This window comes from Salvelinus sp. IW2-2015, unplaced genomic scaffold, assembly GCF_002910315.2.
Source record: "Salvelinus sp. IW2-2015 unplaced genomic scaffold, ASM291031v2 Un_scaffold3162, whole genome shotgun sequence".
Classification (NCBI taxonomy): Eukaryota; Metazoa; Chordata; class Actinopteri; order Salmoniformes; family Salmonidae; genus Salvelinus; species Salvelinus sp. IW2-2015.
In genome coordinates, this window is record NW_019944450.1 from 57,748 (window position 1) to 65,927 (window position 8,180).

Genomic DNA, 8,180 nt, shown 5'->3' on the forward strand with positions numbered 1-8,180 from the left:
TCAAACGGTTTTAGAAACTAGAGAGTGTTTTCTATCCAATAGTAATAATAATATGCATATTGTACGAGCAAGAATTGAGTACGAGGCCGTTTAAATTGGGCACGATTTTCCCCCAAAGTGAAAACAGCGCCCTCTGTCCTCAACAGGATAACCTTGAGCAAAGCATTTAACCCTAATTGCTCCTGTGGTTTGCTGAAGAGCAACCATAAATATAAGTTAAATGACCAAATCTAGACTTCAAATTTGTGTTAATATGAGAGCAGGGTTTACTGATTCCATGACAGATATGAGAGCAGGGTTTACTGATTCCATGACAGATATGAGTGCAAGGTTTACTGATTCCATGACAGATATGAGAGTAGGGTTTACTGATTCCATGACAGATAAGAGAGCAGGGTTTACTGATTTCATGACAGATTGAGAGCAGGGTTTGCTGATTACATGACAGATTGAGAGCAGGGTTTGCTGATTCCATGACAGATAAGAGAGCAGGGTTTACTGATTTCATGACAGATTGAGAGCAGGGTTTGCTGATTCCATGACAGATATGAGAGCAGGGTTTACTGATTTCATGACAGATTGAGTTGACAACAACAACAATGTTGAGATTAGTAGTGACCAGGGCCCGTAGGAGTGCTGAACTAATATCAGTTTGGACTTTTAGATCATAATGAATAAGATTATATGGACAGATCCTAAATCAGTACTCCTACTCTGAGATGCTTTGTTGATACGGGCTGTGATCTTTGCCAAAATGTGTTGTGTTGACAGTCKCTGGATCGGGGTTCTATTGGGCTCACTATGTTTGTTTACATAAATTATTATTTGATCATTTATATTTGGTGATCTAGTCATTAGTTCTTGTTGTTGTTGTTATTTTTAAAGATAGGATATTTACAGAGTAGGATAAAAGCATTTCATTGGCCATTAATTCTCGTCACACAATACCTGTATAATTGGTCAGATTAAATCAGGGAAAGATACTGCTGGATGAGTCTCATTTCATCAGCCTCAATTCACTGGGTCATGGATTCTACAAGGTGTCAAGTGTTCCACAGGGATGCTGGCCCATGTCCCATGTTGACTCCAATGCTTCCCACAACTGTCCTAATGTGTTCATAATGTTTTGTACACTCATTATTCACCCCTTACACTCATTTTAGGCTCCTTGCAGAGGCAACCAGGTTTTTGGCTAAAATGTCTTGGTACAAAGTTTTCATGCTGCCGTTGACCTTAACCCTTTACACTCGTGGGAATTGGCTTTTGTGGATAGGGCTAAATTGAAATGTTTCTTACAGAATAAATATGGGAAGCATAACCATGGTAGCAATAAAAGGGAACAGTTTGGAGATTCTGAGATAATTATTAGACTAAAAGTGAGGATTTAACAGTTCACCTGACACAAGCCTGAATCCAAACATCCCACTGGAAACACGCTGGTTGAATCAATGTTGTTTCCACATCATTTCAATGAAATTACGACGAACCAACGTGGAGTAGACTTTGAAATGTTCCCAGTGAGATTACTCTGTTGATTTGATGTGCTTTTTACATTTACTATACTTTTTTAAATCTGAAATTACTCTGAATACATTCAGTAACATAAGAATATTATTGGAAATTGGGTTAGATCCAACATGTTACGGATACAAGTGTTCTCTGTGTATCCGGTGTGTATTTCTTTTCTCTCCTTCTCCCCTACTCACAGGTGACAATCATCATTCCCCAATCAGTCATCAATCAGTCGCTAATCGGAAGACACCTGCTCCTTTTCCCTTACCCAATCACAGTCCCCTTCCCTTGGTTTAAAACCCCTGTCAGTTGTTTTCTCACCAGCTCAATCTCTCTGTCAATGCCGTATGTCTGTAGATTCATTGTGTGGTTTTCAACTACATGTCACTTTGTCCCCACCTGTGAGTATTGTGTTTGTTATGGCGTTTGAGTGTTTGTTTAGTCGGGGGAAAAGGGGGTAACCAAGATAAGATGCCCTTGGGCATACATTACCCGTAGGAATACTTTGTATATAAACACTAGTTAGAACTGGGCGGGCCACCCCCTGTATTTATTGGTTAGTTAGGTAGTAGTTGAAATAGGCTAGCTTAGGGGTGTTTTTGGATTCTTATTGTTTCCTTCCTTGGGTCCAGGGGCCTGTTGCACAAAACTAGGATAAGGGATTAAGCCAGGATATCTTGGTGATCCTGGCTCAATTGATCGTAATCCGGTTGCACTAAAGATGGATAGGGGGCAGGAGGATATGTTATGGTATAAATTACCATGGAGATTTATTCTGTGGAGCTAGCCTGCTCCAGACCAGGCTAAATTCCAGGATCTATTTAATCTCATCCCTAATGTCAGTCAGCAGTCACCACAAATGGAAACCAATAGTTATTTCACTGCTCACTATACATTGTTATCACATATAACTAGACCCACTGTTATTATTTAAACGTTTGTGATCATTAATTTCAATGATTTTGGATAAATGATTTTTAGATGATGTTGCTATCATTAGATAATTTACAGTTTCCCATAGACTATAAGGCTATATATAAAATGATAGAATATTAGGGCCACAGAGGGGAAAAAAACACAAGTCATAATATTGTAACCAGTTGTTTTAAAGGAGGACAGTTGTTAAAATGACAGATGTGGGGCATTTCGTGAAATTGTACTTCATTTTTGACGGTCGCGACCGCATTCTGTCCTTATCAACACAAATTTTGGTGCCAGCGAGAATAACATAAGAAAGTAGTCAAGACGACTAGCTTTGATTAATCCTCCGTCATATATATCTCACTAGGTCTGGATATTAATCCTCCGTCATGTATATCTCACTAGGTCTGGATATTTAAGCTTCCAGAATCCACTAGTTCTACATATCCATGATATCTGTATTTCCTTACGTGCACAGGGGTGATAGTTTGTAGTGTGATTTCCTTTTACGGTCCATTGAGGTATTTAACACCAAGTTATAATCTCCCACCACAATAAGAATCTTGTATTGCTTGTAGACTTGATCAATTATTACAATTATTTTCAAAGAAGCGTGGATCATCATTATTTGGACCGAATAGATTGGAATATGTTAAACATTTTGGCTCGTGACTCCAACTACCTTGTGGATCTGTTTGAACAATTTGCACATTCGTTTTACATCTGTGGAGTTTCTTTGCCCATGGGAGAAGTATATTTGGTTTCTAAGCAAATGTATTTGCATAACTTTTTTTCCCCACAAGAGTACAATGTTAGCTAAACAGACTGTTACCAAAGCTACATTTCCACACCCTTTACTGGAAATGCACCTCCTTATGAGAAGGACAGTGAGTCTAGAATAGATGAAGTCATTACATCATAACCAGTTACAGTTTTTACTGTTCTTCAAGCCACACCCGTTGAAGTAGGCTGGCCAATAGAGAACAGAATATTATATAAACAAGATGCTGTACTTAGACACACCATTAGAGGTAGGCCACGCCTGTTGAATAGCCAATAAGAACTATAGAGAGCAGCCATTTCAAGAGTTACAGAAAAACCACTGGAGCTGGCAAACTACAGACTGCAGCTATTTCAAGTGCAACGCAAGGAAGAAGATGAACAGAAGGCAAGAAGTGATCATCCAGTGAGTACTACCATTGTGCTTTTTACCTGTCTATTATGTCAGTTTTGGAGTGTTCTGAATGAACTCATGACTCCATTCTATGAGCCCAACACATTACGATCTGCTACTCTGAATATCCTTGTGAAACCCGAACACAAAGATCGTATTTATCATGTAACTTGTCATGTTGGCAATAGAACAAGATTTTAAATAAAGCCCACCTGACAGATTGATTTATAATGGGCCGTTTTTGAATTGCGTAAACAGTTATTGTGTAAAGGCGGGGATGAGGGTCTGTGTTCCAAACAAAACAACTACAAGTGTGTTTGCTCTAGTTCCTCAACAGACCAGATAGGAGAGGTCAAAAAAAGCACCTTATTGTTGAAGACTCTTCTTTGTGTCATAAAAGTGCAATGACGTCACTTAGGAACCACGCACATTTTGAGAGGTGTGTTGCCACTTGGAAACACCAGACCTCTCACTCAAACCCTTTTAATTTTTATGTCTTTGTGTGTTACGAATCCTTTGGCCCGAACGTCTGGGGGGGGATGTAATGGGACCCGTAACATAACTCACGCAAATTATAATAGGGAAACGAAACAGTGAGAACAATAACACAACAACTAAGATCTACCGTCAAACACTCAAGGTTTATTTTATAAACACACAGTAATGGGGGAGCAGGAAAACGGGCTGAGCTGGGGCCTGTTGCACAAAAGTAGAATTAAGACATCCGGGATAAATGACTCAGCTGAGCTCAATGAAGCCAAACATGTGCGTCCAGGCTTAATTGGTTGCACAAAGACCAAGCCAGGATGGCAGACACGGATTCATTAAGCCAGGTGAAACCAATCTGGATAGGTGCGCGCTCACGGCTCACTCAAATAGACCCCGCCACAGATCACAGATTAACTGATTTACCATGGCAACTAGAGCCGCGTACTTTTCCCCGTCGGAAGCACAATCCTCATGGAGGCATACGAGGAGGTAAAAGATATAATTAAGAAGAAAGGCAACACCGCACAAGTGATAAGCAAAGAGAAAAAGCGTGGCAAAGTATTGCAGACCGCCTGAATGCGTAAGTAGTGCACAATTACACACTCACCGCTCCGCTGAAACATCACAATTACAATTCAATATTTAATTCACATCTCCAAAAATGCAGTTGTACTGTAATTATGAAACGGTTAATTTTTTTATTGAAATGCACTGCAGATATGAGTGAAATTGTGTAAAGTAACTCCATCACACTGTATAAAGCTATGATACATTTTTTGATATTTTTACTGAAAACAAGACAAAAATACCAAGTAATTTTTTGCAGTGTGACTCCATTAAATGTGTGTGTGTGTGTGTGTGTGTGTGTGTAGATTAAACATGAACGGGCCAAAACGGACATGGCAGCAGGTCAAAATCAAATACAAGAACATTCTGCAGAATGGTATGGTCCCTGACTAATATTTAACAAAGACAAGCATATATTGTACCCAGAAGTGGCCTGCTCACACATTGTCTGTACTGTTTTGCAGTGAAAAAGAATACCCACAGACAATGCACGGGTGGTGGGTCACCAAAGGCTGACCTTACCCAGCAGAGGACATGGCCTTGGAGCTAAATAAGGCAGGCCCGTCTTAGAGGGGATCCCTGGGGGAAGAGACGAGCATAGGTTTCGTCCCAAGATGCCACCCGCTTCATTCAAGGTATGTCCTTCCATCTCTACATGGATACAACCACATTCATATTGAATCAATTTGGACTGTCTGACTTTGGTTACCTATTGCCTTGCAGTGTCTGGCAGCACTGTGTTCCTGTTAGAGCCACCAGCACAAGCACCAGACGATGCTGATCCAGTGAGTACTCCATCAAAGGCATACTGTAGCCTGGCATGTCTTGTCTACTAGCTTCAATATGAATCCGATTAAATGTGATAGGGTGAAGGCCCCAGTGCAGCAGCAACAGCACATGATGGAGACGATGATGAGGAGGAGGACCATCTCTCTGGATTCCAGAAGGCATGAGGTATCATGTTAAGACTGTGAAAGTACTATTTACTCTACAATGGTGAGGAGTCCTCATCAAAATCAAAAAATCTAATTTCTTTTACAGGACCCAGATGCTATACAGTGGGAAAACCAGCCTGGCAACATAGTGCGTATTAATAAAAGGACACACATCCTGCCAAATTCAGCTGCGCTAATTGTATTGTGTTCACAGAGCCTACAAGCTATCAGAAAGTTGTATGGCAACCACTCCGGCGCCAAATAGAACTGGCAGACATAGACATTCAGTACAAGAAGAAAAGATGGAAAATCTTGCACTGGAGTCCGAAATAAAAAGAGGACAATTAGGAAACTGGACCTTGAAATAAAAAAACTTGAGAGGGAGGTGAGATATGCCTTCAATGTACACTGTATGCTAACTGTAACACAAATGTATTAATCATTATTTTTCTTTCCTCCCCAGCTCCAAGAAGATGACACAGTCAAATAAAAATTAGGTATATTCTCGTAAAGTCAAGTGAGCCATGACATATGAGCTCTTATTGTGAGCACACAGGACGGTGGATCTTTTTCTAAGGTTTTTTTTATTTCCCAGCAATCAGTAACACCAAGTCATCGTTATAAGGCATCGCCCTCTTTTGCCCACCCCAGCACCAGGTGTGGCCACTAGCCTATATGAAGGCCCAAAATTGTGTGTTCCTTTCTGCTCTGACAATGGCATGCCATTCGTGCGAGATGTGGTGGATGAAGAAGCACTTGTGCTGAGGAGAGCCTTCAGGCGAGAAAGGGTCTTCAGGGACCGGTTGGACCCACTGGCCTTCCCTGATGACCATCTATATGAAAGATACAGGTTTTCTGCAGATGGCATCAGGTATCTATGCAGACTACTGGGTCCCAGGATTAAGCACCGCACTGCACGGAGCCATGCACTGAGTGTGGAGCAAATGGTTTGTGTGGCCTTGCGCTTTTTTGCTAGTGGAGCCTTCCTGTACTCAGTGGGGGATGCAGAACAGCTGAACAAGGCCACAATTTGCCCGCACAATAAGGAGTGGTGTGCTGGCTATCAAAGCATTAGCAGATGTCTTCATCTTCTTCCCTGGCCACAGAAGACTCTGTGACATCAAAGAGGAGTTCTTATGGATTGCAGGTAAGAGGATCTACAAATTACAGGACAACTGTTAACACATAGTAGGAACTCATTACTTTGTGTGACAGGTTTCCCCAATGTCATTGGTGCAGTGGACTGCACACACATAAGGATAAAAGCCCCTCAGGTGCCCATGAGGCCGATTTTGTGAATAGGAAATCCTTTCACAGCATTAATGTTCAGGTGAACATAACTTTTTGATATTGTCCATTGACGAACACTCTGCATTGCCAGTGATGTGCATTGATTGGTGTATATTCCTCATTTATGATTTCAGATGGTCTGCAATGCTGACTGTGTGATCAGCAATGTTGTGGCAAAATGGCCTGGCTCAGTCCATGACTCCAGAATCTTTCGGGCCTCTGAAATCTATCACAAGGTAAGCCACACAACCCCTATTTATAACATCATGGCTGTGTCAAGAATATCACTGTGTTTATGAGGTAGTAATGATGAGATTTTGTGTTGACAGGTGAATTCTCTGGTGTGTTGCTGGGAGACAGGGGGTATGGCTGCCAGCCTTTTTCTCCTGACACCTTTCACAGACCCCAAGGAGCACAGCAGGCCCTACAACCATGCCCATGCCAGGACCAGGGCCAGAGTTGAAATGACCTTTGGCCTCCTGAAGGGCACGCTTTCACTGCTTCACAAATTAAGGGTCAGCCTGTTAGGGCATGTGATATTACTGTGGCTTGTGCTGTCCTCCACAATGTGGCCTGCCTGAGGAAGGAGAGGGCCCCCAGAGTGCCACCAGCCATGGACTGGGACAATCCGGCAATCTTCCCGATGACGACAGTGGTCGGCTGCTGAGGGACCAATATGTGTTGAATTATTTTAGTTAGTATGTGTGCTTGCAATTTTGGTTAAATATGTCCTGCGGTGGCAGAGGAATTTGGTTTTTTTTGGGTTCGTTTTTTGACGAATTTGGCCTCTATGATGTTTGTGCGGTATACTGTGTGTAATACAAGGCTGCAGGGAGGCTACTGCATCCATTCATTTGTCTGTTCAGTTGATGTGTATGGATTTGTCCTGCATTTTATTTAAGTGTGCAGACATGCAGGGTGTGTTATATACAGACCTTTGAATGTGTATGTATCATTTTGTATAATATGCTTGGATTCTGTGCTTTCCATCTTGTAGAGTCACTGTGACTTCAGTTTCGAAAGGAGCTGATGGTTTACCTGCTTTGTTTTGTCCTTATTCAATAAAGGAACATAATGTTACACATTGTGTTTTTATATTCATATGGAATGTGTATTTGTTTATATATGACAGAGTACTAGGGCCACACTGAAGAAAAAGGATAAAGTCATAAATTTATGAGGCTGGTTCTTTCTGCAGAAAAGCTACATATTGTTTTTACAGTTTTGATACTTATGACAATGTGATACTTAATATTCTGGCACATCAGCATGTCTTTGTTTAATGAAAATAC

The 8,180-nt window shown here is 41.3% G+C and overlaps 2 long non-coding RNA genes across 2 annotated transcripts; both read left to right on the plus strand.

Moving 5' to 3' along the window:
- Window positions 1-4,570: 4,570 nt before the first annotated feature.
- Window positions 4,571-5,006, plus strand: LOC139025725 (uncharacterized). The gene is made up of 2 exons (XR_011477328.1): window positions 4,571-4,676; window positions 4,969-5,006. It is a non-coding gene; the product is annotated as an uncharacterized lncRNA (long non-coding RNA).
- A 217-nt stretch (window positions 5,007-5,223) lies between these two features.
- Window positions 5,224-5,762, plus strand: LOC139025724 (uncharacterized). Its single transcript, XR_011477327.1, has 3 exons — window positions 5,224-5,298; window positions 5,387-5,448; window positions 5,530-5,762. It is a non-coding gene; the product is annotated as an uncharacterized lncRNA (long non-coding RNA).
- Window positions 5,763-8,180: the final 2,418 nt, after the last annotated feature.